At 45.5% G+C, this 13,840-nt stretch overlaps 1 protein-coding gene across 2 annotated transcripts in view; it reads right to left on the reverse strand.

Annotated features, from left to right (window-relative positions):
• The window catches only part of ENTPD8 (ectonucleoside triphosphate diphosphohydrolase 8), a 29,108-nt gene extending 19,265 nt beyond the window's left edge, over positions 1–9,843 (reverse strand). For both annotated transcript variants that reach the window (XM_035113733.2, XM_035113732.2), the window contains exon 1: positions 9,693–9,843. The gene's annotated coding sequence lies outside the window, so the exon portion shown is untranslated. The remainder of the gene's footprint in view (positions 1–9,692) is intronic.
• Between the last annotated feature and the right edge of the window lie 3,997 nt (positions 9,844–13,840).

Raw genomic sequence — 13,840 nt, forward strand, 5'->3', positions numbered from 1 at the left:
ATAGGAGAAGGAGAACTCTGATCCTAAACCTCCAGCTTGTCAATATCTTTCTTAAACTGTGGTGCCCAGAAAAATAAGAACCCCAACACAGTTTACAGTTATATAAAAGAAAACATTGAAATGATTGATAAAAAACCAGGTATTCAAAATATTCAAAAGATGATTAAAATCAACGCTTGCTGAAAACAAAACATAAGTCAGGTCTACATGTCTGGATGCCTGTTGTCTTTGTCCATGGAGGAGACTCTTGAGAGTCCCATGGACTGCAAGAAGATCAAACCTATCCATTCTTAAGGAAATCAGCCCTGAGTGCTGGAGGAGACTCTTGAGAGTCCCATGGACTGCAAGAAGATCAAACCTATCCATTCTTAAGGAAATCAGCCCTGAGTGCTCCCTGGAAGGACAGATCGTGAAGCTGAGGCTCCAATACTTTGGCCACCTCATGAGAAGAGAAGAATCCTTGGAAAAGACCCTGATGTTGGGAAAGATTGAGGGCACTAGGAGAAGGGGACGTCAGAGGACAAGATGGTTGGACAGTGTTCTTGAGGCTACGAACATGAGTTTGACCAAACTGTGGGAGGCAGTGCAAGACAGGAGTGCCTGGCGTGCTGTGGTCCATGGGGTCACGAAGAGTCGGACACGACTAAATGACTAAACAACAACAACAACATGTCTGGATAGGCTTGACTAAACAAAAATGTTTTTAAGCAGATGTTGAAAAGGGTGCCAGGAAGGCACCTGCCTGATGCCAATAGGCAGGGAGTTCCAAAGTGTAGGTGCCCCCAAGCTAACATTTCAGTTTCTTTCAAGTGTGGAAGAAGTATTGCATGGCACTTGTGAAGTTGTCAAGTTGGCATGTATGGGGTAAGTTAATCCCACAGGTAAACATAAATAATACCACATGTAATACAGTAATGTAAATAAATTTATGATAAATGAATTGGTCATCCTTTGGTATCCTGCCCTTCTGGTTAAGGGTATGGCACGCATGGCATCCCCTTTAATTGGGGCTCAGATTTCAGTCAGGGGAGTTCGCAAGATAACATCTGGGCTGCAACAGCCTCCTATGCCCTTTAAAATAGTGACATCTCTGAGAGCAAAAGAACATTGCTGTTTGAACAAGTTTACAGCGGCCTGGCACGCTGTTCTCCTGCGAGAGCAGGATATTTTTTTTAAAAAAACACTTTAAATGCCTAATGCACACAGTCACGTTGTCAGCTGAGGCCTGTCACTACTTTTATTATTATTATTATTATTATTATTATTATTATTATTATTATTATTATTTAATGAAGATGGATCGTGTGATAAGTCTCAAGTCTCGCTTTTGAAAGGTTAGGTGCAGTGCGTTTTTGCGTCATTTCACTTGAAACAAAGGTATGTGGAAAAATCCAGGAAGTTTGGTTGGTTCAGTGGCAGATATAAATCACCTGTGATACGAGTAATAGCCTAATGCTGAGGAAGGGACAGCTCAGCGGTAGAGCATCTGCTTGGCATGCAGAAGGTCCCAGGTTCAATCCCCAGCAGCATCTCCAGGTAGGACTGGGAAGACTCTGTCTGAAACCCCAGAGAGCCACTGCCAGTCAATGTAGACCAGGCGCCAGCAAGGTTATCTGGCCATGGGCATCGTCCGTGGGCCGGACAGGCGCAGTGCGACGCCGGAAATGGTGTCTGCGCAGGTCTGCAGTGCCGAAAATCGCTTCTGCGGCTGCACAAACGCCGGAAATCGCGCCCACGATTTCCGGTGTCTGCGCAGGCACAGGCACCATTTCCGGCACTGCTCAGTGAGTCCCTGCGCTACACTGTGCCGGTTTAGCGCAGCGTGGGGGGGGGCTTGCCAAGTGGGCGGCTCAGTGACCAGGCGGCTCATGGGCCGGATAAGCGGCCTCCGTGGGCCAGATCCAGCCCATGGATTGGAGGTTGCTGGTGCCTGGTGTAGATAATACTGTGCTAGATGGAACAATGGTCTTGCTTGGTACAAGGCAGCTTTCTATTCATACCAGGCTGTTATGAAAAATATGAACCCCAAAATGCGTTGCCTTTTAAGAAGGACAGGCGCTGATCGGAAGCTCCTGAATTTGCGCTAAGTTCAGCTCCGTCGGGAAAATGACAGAGACCTGCAACACTCCCCCCCAAATATGATTTTATAACAAGGCCTTTATTCAGAACCATGACGACTGGAACCTAATTCCGCAAGCACTGTAACCCATCCAGATCTTTGGCATGAGGGGTGGAATCTTCAGTGGTAGAGTATCTCCTTTGCAGGCAAAAGATTGAAGGTTCAATCCCCAGCACCTCCAATAACAAGTGGGACAGGCGCCTGCCTGAAACCCTGGAGAGCTGCTGCCAGTCAGTGTCTACTGTATGGAGCTAGAAAGACCAATGGGTCTGACTGATACTGATAAGGCAGCTTTCTATGTTCCTATTTTAAAGAAACAGCTCTTTGTTCCGGACTCTGAGGATGAGAATCTTGCTTTATAAAAATTATATTTAGGGGAAGGTCCACAGCTGAGTGTTAGTTTGGATGCAGGAATTCCCAATTCTCACCATCTCCAGGTGAGAAGTAATCAGTTCAGATCTCTGGGTGGGGAGGAAGTAGGAAAGCGGGGGGGGGGGAGGACCTTAGTTACCTATGCATTTTTGCATTTTTATTTATTTTTCTTGATTGGGAGGGGGCAGCTGCCCCCTCCCGCTTGACTTTGCCCATGGGAAGAAGGGCAGAGTTGCAGTCATCCAGCCCCACACTGGAGTGTATGTTGTTCCGAAGGGGCCTGTTGCTCCCTTGCAATGCCGACCCCTAAACTTAGTGCCCTTGAACGACTAATGTTCCAAACAAATGATAGAAAATGCAGCCGGCAGTCCTTACTGAATAAAAACTCAATCTTAGGCACCTGTCTGACATTTAACATCAACAAGCAGGCAGCCTGGATGATAAAGGGATGTGTGAGTGCATTTATGGTCGCATTAAACCATCATATCACATTTGCCTGGTAGGGCTGGACGTTGGTCCTATGGTCCTGAGCTAGGCCACTGTGCTAGGCTTTGGGAAGGAGGTGCGAGGGCTCCAACAGGGTCCTAGAACCCTCCCATCTTATCCACTCGGTGCCCAGTGTGGGTGAACCGGTGGAGCTGCCCTAAAACAGCTTCTGTACCAGGGAGGAAGTCCATTTGCACTCAGTAGAGAAGACCCATGGAGTACAAAGGGACTTCCTCCCAGGTAAATGTGTCTAGGGTGACTTTATGAGGGTGCTGAGGAAACAGACCTGTTCCTGGGGCTAAACTGCTGTTTTCCACCCTTAAAAAATAATCTCTTAAGGAAAGTTCCCCCAAAATCAACCCCCGTCTTGCTCTTACAAGCTCTTCTGCTTCAACTTTCTTCAGGGATCACCATCGGATTCTGAAGGCAGAATCAATACATTATTGGGCCACATCCACACCATACATTTAAAGTGCTTATGGGGTCCCGGCCGCGGGATCACATTCATCCAGTGCTTTACCAGCTGCACTGGCTCCCGGTGGAGTACAGGGTCAGGTTTAAAGTGCTGGTTTTGACCTTTAAAGCTTGGGACCCTTGTACCTACGGGACCACCTCTCCTGGTATGCCCCGCGGAGGACCTTAAGGTCCACAAACAACAATATTCTGGAGATCCCGAGCCATAAGGTGGCTAGATTGGCCTCTACTAGGGTCAGGGCCTTTTCAGTATTGGCCCCAACTTGGTGGAACACTATTTCACAGGAGACCAGGGCCCTGTGGGATTTGTCATCTTTCCACCTTGCCTTTGGGCTGGACTTAGTCTGACCCCTGTGTTTTTCCTCCCTCATGGTTTGGATTTATGGACTACTTAAAATGAGGCTGCATTTTAAATTTTAATATTTATTTCAATCTGTATTTTAATGAATTGTTTTTCATGTTTTATTGTAATTTTATTGGTGTTAGCCGCCCTGAGCCCGGTTTTGACTGGGGAGGGCAGGGTATAAATAAAAATTTATTATTATTATTACTACTACTACTACTACTACTACTACTACTACTACTATGATACCACTTGAAACAGTCATGGCTTCCTGCCAAGAATTCTGTGAAGTTTGTAGTTTGTCAGGAGACATCCCATTATACCCTGCTGGAGCTACCATTCTCAGAGTGGTTTAACAGTCAATATCTCTTCACAGGAACTCTGGGAATTGTAGCTCTGGGAAGGGAACAAACCAGAGCTTCCAAATTCTTTGAGGGAACTTAATGACTATTTCAAGTGGTATAGTGGTGCTTTAAATGTATGAATGTGGCCTTAGTCAGAAGGCAGTGTGCTTTTAGTAACAGATTGAAAGGAGGCTGGCCTTGGTGGACAGTATTGTTTCCCGAACCATATGCAAAGCAGCACGCCATATATGTATGCTATGTATAATCATTCACTTTTAAAAGCACTGGTTCTTTCCCTCTGTTTCCTTTTACTTGCACTGATATTCAACCTTGTAAAGGACCTTATTAGAAAGAATGCTTATCTCCTCTCTGATCAGCCTATCACTGTTTTGGATTGAGACTGCTGGCTGGTGTTCTGCAAGAGCTGGATTAAACATCCGGTTCTAATATAAGCAGAGTAAAGTTTTAAGCTTGTTCCTGGTAACTGTAGAAGGCTTGGGTGATTACCATGAAGGGACCCTGCACTTCTGAATCTGCCATTGCACTGCTGAAGAGGCAAAGAAAGAGAGAGGGCAACAGTTCCTATTATTCTCTCTGTGTGTGTGTTTGTGTGGGTGTTTTAAATGTATGGTGTATGGTAGCCTTAGTGATTACAAATGCAGTCTGAAGAAGCCACAAGTTTAACAGTGCAGCCCCACTGAGTTTAATGCAAGCTATTTTCAGGCTGTGTTGCCTTGTGCCCATTGGGACTGGTAGGGTGGAAGGCAGGGAGCTTAAAAATGGGTGGTGCCATATAGCTGCTGTCAGGTAGAGCCAGGTAAGTTTTATCCCCATGCTCTTCCCTGCAGAGTTAACGGCAACAGTGAAACTAAGGAGGGGGAGGAAGCTGGCAGCTTGGGCCATCTCCTGGAGTGGTTGTAAGTAGGAAGGCAGGAAGGAGGGAATTGGCTGAGGGCAGACTGAAGTTCATGAGACTGCGCCATATTTGCACTAATGGTGGACCAGTCTCCATTGCTCCTAGGTAAGTGTGTACAGGATTGCAGCCTAAATCTTATATCAACCACAGAGTCAGTCAGTCATAGAAAGTCATAGAATCTAAGAGTTGGGAGGGGCCACGGGGGCCATCTACTTCAACTCCCTGCAATGCAGGAATCTTTTCCTCAAAAGTGGGGCTCAAACGCATGATTCTGAAACTCTGAGGTTAAGAATCTCATGCTCAACTGAGCTATGGGCCTGGTCTGGTAGTCAACTGGCAGGTGTCCCACACAAGGTAGGGAAGCGTCGTTGTTCAGTGGTAGAGCATTTGCCTTGCATGCAGGAAGTCCCAAGTTAAATTCCTACCCATGTACAGTGGTACTTTGGGTTATGTACTCAATTCGTTCCATGGTGCTGTTCGCGCCCTGAAAAGTATGCAACCCGAGCGTCCATTTTGTGCATGCGCGAAAGCGTGATATCGTGGTTCTGCGCATGCGCAGACCGCATGCGGGGCGAAAAGTGGTGAAAAATACTTCTGGGTTTGCGGAGTACGCAACCTGGAAGTACGTAACCCGAAGCATACGTGACCCGAGGTATGACTACTACTGGGAAAAACTCCCTGCCTGAAACCCTGGAGAGCCGCTGCCAATCAGTGTAGACAATACTGAGCTAGGTAGATCAATCGTCTTTCTCACCATGACAGCTTCCTAAGTACACCCTGGACCTAAGCTGATTCATTCCATGGCATCACCATCTTTATTTTATGTAGAGAAAATGATTGGCAGGAATATACTGTACCTGAAGCTGAACACAGAGCTCCTATAATGATGGTAATAATTATGTCATTGGCAATGTGAGTCATACTTTCCCTTTGATTTCCATGGGTCTGCTCTGTGTGTGATTTATTTGTACTGTATATCAACATAATCATATCCAAGTAATGTCTTATTTGTACTGTATCAACACAATCATATCCAGATGTTAGTCACACTTAAGCCCATCTGTTTCTTTTGACTTCCTCTGTACATGACTTATTTGGATATCATTTTAAAAATCATTATTATTATAATACACGTGTCTTGCTTTCTCTTTATAACTACAAACAATTGATGAAATAAAATCAGAATAAGACATCATATAAACAAAAAAGATCATGGAAAATAGTAGCAAGGAGAGGAAACATAAGTAGAATAGTTGACTGGAATATGAGGTGCGAAACCATTCGTCATTTGTGGATGAGGGAACTTTACAGATAAGGGTTATCACCTCTCAGTGCTGCAGAAGCTAGGGAACTGCCCTGGCCAGAATTCTCTTTTCTATGAGACTGTTAAAATATTGGAGCTTTAAGAGATGGGTAAAGCATTGCTATACAGTACTCTCATTATGTTGGGGAGGCAAATGTGTTGCTGCTATGTGTGTGGGATGTTTGCTGTATCCCTCAGACCTGAGAACCAAATACGGCCCTCCATACCTCTTTGTCTGGCCCTCAGGAAATCTCCCCAGACTTTCTTTCTTTCTTTCTTTCTTTCTTTCTTTCTTTCTTTCTTTCTTTCTTTCTTTCTTTCTTTCTTTCTTTCTTTCTTTCTTTTCTTACATTTCTATCCAACCTTACTCCCAAATTGGGATTCAAGGTGGCTCACATCATTTAAAAACTTCAGTTATAAAATATAGAGTCATAAAAACAGACTAGTTAAAAACAATAATTGAAAAACATCAGAACACATTTGGAACCAGTAACTAAAATCCTGCTTGTCTGGACCACAGCCCAGTCAGTGATCAGTGTCGCCTGAACGTTAGTTTCCAAAGGTCTGTCTGGACAGGAAGGCCTTAGCCTACCGGTGAAAGGATAACAAAGAGGAAGCCAGTCTAACATTCCCTCCAACATTCTTCAGGTGAAAATAGGGACGTTTTCAGCTGATCCTCCTCAAACCCCCATTCCATACACGCCCAGTATTTCCTATCAGAAGAATGATGGGGGCTGACACCACCACTTCACCAGTGGGACACAGCACACACGCCTTCCACTGTCCTGAGAATAAACCTTAGTCCCAATTTTATTTTATATATTTAGATTTACAAAAAGAAATACACACACTAATTAAAAAAAACCCAACACTGTAGATAAGGGTGAGATTATCACCCCTCTTTTATTGTCCATTCTGGGTCGCCCAACCGCTGCCGCAGTGTCCTTTCTCTTGGCAGATCAAAATGAGCAGGTGACAACAAAGGTTGCAAGGTTCTTAGCTGGGGCAATCAGAATAAGATCCACTATTTCACTATTTAATTGAAAACCCTAAAATGTATTTTATATAATTGACTTTTTATTTCTATTCTTTGTATATCGTATTGTTGTTTTATTGCTATGGCCAATGGCTGATGCAAATAAAGATTAATTCATTCAGGGCGGGATTAGGCACAGATGCACAAAACATTTGGTGCAATTAATAGTTGTGAAACTACAACTAATCCAGAATGCGGCAGGTAGACGGGTGACTGGGAGCGGCCTCCGAGAACATATAGCACTGGTCCAGAAAGACCTACATTGGCTCCCAGTACATTTCTGAGCACAATTCAAAGTGTTGGTGCTCACCTTGAAAGCCCTAAACGGTTTTGGCCCAGTATACCTGAAGGAGCGTCTCCACCCCCCATCGTTCAGCCTGACACTGAGGTCCATCTCCGAGGGCCTTTTGGCGGTTCCCTCACTGCAAGAAGTGGGGTTACAGGGAACCACGCAGAGGGCCTTCTCGGTGGTGGCACCGGCCCTCCCACCAGATGTCAAGGAAATAAACAACTATCTGACTTTTAGAAGACATCTGAAGGCAGCCCTCTTTAGAGACGTTTTTAATGTTTGAAGTTTTATTCTGTTTTTAATATTCTGTTGAAAGCCACCCAGAGTGGCTGGTGAAACCCAGCCAGATGGGCAAGATGGAAATAATAAAATTGTTGTTGTTGTTGTTGTTGTTGTTGTTGTTGTTAAATAAACAGAACTGCCATTGGTGGCTATGGCACTCAGTTTAAGAATGCCTGAGTTTGCTTTTCTCCTCTTCCCTTCTTGTCCCTTCTTGTTTTGTTTTTTATATTACAAGCTTTGGACAAGTCTGGGAACCCTTTTTGACCAAAGAGCAGGCTACAAATGCTCTATATAAATGCCTGGGGACGCATGGCTAGTCTACCATCATTTTGACAAGAAATGCTGCCTACAGTGGAGCCAAGACACAACTCGTTCTCTGACCAGAACAGGAAGAAAACTACACTGATTGCCATTTTGCTACCATACCAGGTAATCCACAAAGTCCTAAACAGCCTGAGCCCAGGGTACCTTCAGGATTAATCTGATCCCTTATGCGCGATCTCAGTTGCTGAGATCCTCTTAATGGAGTACTTCCAGTGGTTCCCCCCATCTCTGAAGTTGGCCAACACTAGGAGCAAGCCTTTAGTGGCAGGCTCTACCTGGGGAACTCCCTGCCAGTAGAGGTTTAGCAAACATCTTCTGAAAACTATACCGCAGGATGAAATTTTCTTTTAACTTACTGGTATTTACTGTTGTTATACTGGGTTTTTAAAATTATGTTTTATTTTGCTTTTTACTGATATTATTATGATTTTGTTGACTTGATATACAGTACTTTTATGAAAAGTTCAGATTACGTATGAACATTCAATCAATAAAATAAATAAACAGAGCACCACTTTGTATAAATGAAAATAAAAGAGCCATGCTGGATGAGACCCAGGTCCCATGAAATATCTGCTTCCCATTTCCCATGATGACCTGCAAGGACCCCCCGGCAGGGCATGAAAGCTTCCCATTAATTGGCAATTGAAGATAGACTGCTCCTGAACCTAGATGCTCTATAACTGTCATGGCTAGCAGCTATGTTGATATCATGAGGGAACCGACAGGCAGCATGCCTACACACACACACACACACACACACACACACACACACACACACACACTGTATATATATATATTCTCATATAAAAAGAGCTTCCCAACACAGCAGCCAACCAACTGCTGGCTGCTGAGGCCAATAAACAGGGCATGAAAGTAACAGCCACATCTTAATATTGCTGCCCAGCAACTGGCACTCACGAATGCACAGAGATACACTGCCTCTGAACGTGGAAGTTCCATTTCCCCATCATGACAAGTAGTCATGGAGAGAACTCTGATCCTAATCCAAACTTCTTTTCAGATCACTAAAACCTAGGGGCTACCATCGCCACAGCCCACACCTTAGAGGTGTTCCAACAGCATCCAACATGTGTACAATCTGTGTACGCGAAAAGCTGAGCTGTACAAATCAAGGGGACACACACACACTGTTCCACATAAACACTTGCAAATGTCTAGAGACAAGTTTGTAGTTGAGCTCAGTGTGATGTGTGAACAAGCCTCTTGTGGCAGCATGTTCCACAGGATAATTGGGAGCGGGACTCCTTTCTTACAGCTGTTCTGAGGCTCCTGATTTTAGTAATGATTAAGAGAGAGAAAGAGAAAACTTATTTTGCTACCCACTTTCTCCATACCTGCCTTTGGTGCGTGCGTGGTAAGAGGGGGCCCCTCTCCACTTACCTCCAGGTGGCAGAAGAGGGCAAGCTGGATGACCCCAAGCAGGAATGCAGCGAGCGAACTGTCAGATCCCGTCGCCACCAAACAAAGCTTACACAGGTAGATGTGCCACTGTACAAAGGTTGCCTTCTTGTAGATATTGATGCAGCCAATCATGCCCCCCTCTGTCCCCGCCTCCCTCCCTCCCTTGTCATTGGAACTGGGACTCTGCTTTGCCTGCCCATTTCTGTGTCGTGGACGCCCAGTTGAGCAACACCTCTTTGGCACATCCTACCCACAGGTTTTGTTTACAAGCCGGGGCCTTGGCAAGGCGATTTCCCTAGCGGAGCATGTCAAGCAAGAATTTCCTTGATGCATGCACAATTGAGGGTCAAGGAGATGGTGTTTTCTTTTCCTGTTTCTAAGTATGGCAGGTGAGCAGTCACCTGTGCCAAACCGGGAGAGAGGGAGGGAGGGAGGGCCCCAGTGACAAAGTCAGCGTCTTTCCCTGAGTAAGGAGGCCCATAGCTCATATCCTGCCAGAATATTTGGATTCAAATACCAGGAATCACCAGGTAGGGTGGGAAGGAGCCCTGTCTGTAATAATAATAATAATAATTCCGCTGTGGCAGAAAACTCATCTTGAATTGGACCGGACACGGGTTAGAGTTTGACATTGAGCCTACCAAGTGGCGATAGCAATGGCAAAGAGGACTTTCTTCACCGCCTCTATTGCAGCTGCAGAAAATAGCAGCAGGGGACTCTTTCAGGTGGTTCACAATTTAATGGAACCACCTTTGCCATCGGGGCCTGGTAAAGACCCCAAGATCTCTTGCAACGATTTTGCAAAGTTTTTTGCAGATACTGTAAAGTCGCTCAGATTTGGAAAGAGGTAGACTCTATTGTGGTAGCAGGGCCAGGGCAGGAGAGTGCTGGAGTCCTGTCTAGTCGAATTGCATGGAATCAATTCCAATCTGTTACCTCCAAGGATGTGGACAGGCTTCTTGGATGAGTGAAACCAACCACCTGTCTCCTTGATCCTTGCCCATCCTGGCTAATAAAAGTGAGCTGGGAAGGACTGGGTGATGGGCTCCACGGGGTGGTGAATGCTTCCCTCTGTGAGGGAGCCTTCCCAGAACTGCTGAAAGAGGCGGTCATTAAACCGCTTCTTAAAAAAACATCTTTAGACCGGGCCAACATGGCCAACTATCGCCCAGTCTAAAATTTTCCATTCTTGGGCAAGGTGATTGCGCAGGTGGTTGCTGAACAACTCCAAGCACATCTGGAGGATGCGGACCATTTGGATCCCTTCCAATCAGGATTCAGGTCTCATCATGGGACTGAAACTGCCTTGGTCACGCTGGTCGATGATCTCCAGCGAGCTAGGGACAAAGGTGAGAGCTGTTTCCTAGTTCCTTTGATACCATCGACCATAACATCCTTCTGGACCGTCTAGAGGAGCTGGGAGTTGGCACTGTTATTCAGTGGTTCCGCTCCATCCTCCTGGGCTGTGTCCAGAAAGTGGTGGTGGGGATGAGTGTTCAGACTCCTGGGCTCTCACTTGTGGGGTGCCTCAGGGTTCCGTCCTCTCCCCCATGCTTTTTAACATCTACATGAAGCCACTGGGAGAGATCATCAGGGGGTTTGGGCTGGATTTTCATTAATATGCGGATGATACCCAGCTCTACCTCTCTTTTAAAATGGAACCAGTGAGGGCAGTGAAGGTCCTGTGTGAGTATCTGGAGGAGGTTGGAGGATGGATGGTGGCTAACAGATTGAAGTCGAATCCTGACAAGACAGAAGGACTGTTTGGGGGGACAGGGGGTAGGCGGGGGTGGGGAACTCCCTGGTCCTGAATGGGGTAACTGTGCCCCTGAAGGACCAGGTGCGCAGCCTGGGAGTCATTTTGGACTCACAGTTGTCCATGGAGGCGCAGGTCAATTCTGTGTCCAGGGCAGCTGTCTACCAGCTCCATCTGGTACGCAGACTGAGACCCTACCTGCCCATGGACTGTCTCGCCAGAGTGGTGCATGCTCTGGTTATCTCCCGCTTGGACTACTGCAATGCGTTCTACGTGGGGCTACCTTTGAAGGTGACCCGGAAACTACAACTAATCCAGAATGCGGTAGCTAGACTGGGGACAGGGAGCGGCTGCCAAGACCATATAACACGGGTCCTGAAAGACCTACATTGGCTCCCAATACGTTTCCGAGCACAATTCAAAGTGTTGGTGCTGACCTTTAAAGCCCTAAATGACCTCGGCCCAGTATACCTGAAGGAGCGTCTCCACCCCCATTGTTCTGCCTGGACACTGAGATCCAGCACCGAGGGCCTTCTGGAGGTTCCCTCACCGAGAGAAACAAAGTTACAGGGAACCAGGCAGAGGGCCTTCTCAGTAGTGGTGCCTGCCCTGTGGAACTTCCTCCCATCAGATGTCAAATAAATTAATAACTATCTGACGTTTATTAGACTTCTGAAGGCAGCCCTGTTTAGGGAATTTTTTAATGACTGATGTTTTAATGTCTTTTTAATCTTTTGATGGAAGCCGCCCAGTGTGGCTGGGGAAAACCACCCAGATGGGCGCGGTATATATAATATATAATTATAATAATAATTACAATCATAATCATAATAATTTAACCCAGGGGAGCTGCTGCCAGTCAGTGTCAGGAAGACCGACTTCCAGTTGACAGGAAGACCGACTTCCAGTTGACAGGAAGACAGACTTCCAGTTGAATCTCAGGCTGCACTCACATGGCAATTTATTCCATTTCCCCAATTTTTCTGGAACTCTTAATTTCCACATTGAATGAATGAATGAAACTTTATTTCCGCCAGCCATCGGCCATAGCAACAAAAGAACATTGCGATATACACGGAATAAAATAAAAAGTTGATTATATAAAACACAGTTTAGAGTCCTGAATGAGCAGTCAAATCGTGGAACTTATTCTGATTGCCCCAGCTAGAAACTTTGCAACCTTTGCAGTCATCTGCTCCTCTTGATCTGCCAGGAGAAAAGACACTGTGGCAGGGGTTGGGCAACCCGGAATGGACAATAAAAGAGGGGTGATAATCTCGTTCCTCAGATCTTTGTAAAGAGTGCACGTGAGGAAGGGATGTGCCACTGATTTGGGGCTGCCATCTCCACAGGGACATGAGCGTTTTTCATATGGAATCTGTTGGAATCATCCCTCAAGTACTGTATAGCCAAGGGCAGTACATTCAGTTTTGCAAGGGTATCTATATTTTGAAATTGCTAGATAGGGTGCCAGAGAATCAAAGTGGGAGGATGGGAAATGGTCATACCATGGGCAAAATTTCCTTATTGTGGCCAAGTTGTTCTGACGCTCGATATCATTTACGCCTTGGCAAATAAAATTAAACTGTTTGCTTTACTATAACCCACGGTGAGTAGCTGTTGTGGGGATAAACCATAAGAGAGAAGTTTTTGATTGACAGTTTTAGACCAGGCACTCTTGTGACAGTCTTGTTGCACTAGGGATATTATGTAGACTAGAGGGATTTGCATTTAGGCGAAGCTAGAAGTTCTAGAAGTTGAATGTCCTGTGCCAGATCTGTATTTCTACCGAGGAGAGATTGGCCTCTAGGCACGATGATGTGTTTGGCACACAAGGTGGGACAGACATTTTTTTGCCTTAAGAACTTTGATTGGACAGCTTCCATGGATCCATGGTAAGTGCCAGTCCAAATCTGAGCCCCATACAATACCTGTGCTAGGGGTTTAGCTTGGAACACTTCCAGAACTGAGAGTATATGTTTGCAACCTTTTGTGTGGAAAAAGTATATCAGAATTTTGGTGCTTTGGGGCGCTTTTTCTTTTGCACATTTATGGTGTGTTCTCCATGACTCCGTGGACTGGAAAATAAGGCCAAAATGTTTGAAAACTTTGACCTGTTCGATCGGCTGGTTGTCGATATGCCATCTATGAGCTCTATAGTTTCTTGAGAAGACCATGACTTTGGTTTTCTTGTAATTCATGCCCAGCTGTTCTCTTTGACAATACCCTGAAAATGATCTGATCAGTCTTTTTAGGCCTACTTTTGTTTGAGATAGGAAAACCGCGTCATCTGCATATAGTAGAATTGAGATGGGTTTTATGGCCAGTTTAGGGGCATGATACTCTGGAGATCTTAGGCACTGGACAATGT

The sequence above is a fragment of the Zootoca vivipara genome, chromosome Z (genome assembly GCF_963506605.1).
Source record: "Zootoca vivipara chromosome Z, rZooViv1.1, whole genome shotgun sequence".
NCBI classification, from domain to species: domain Eukaryota; kingdom Metazoa; phylum Chordata; class Lepidosauria; order Squamata; family Lacertidae; genus Zootoca; species Zootoca vivipara.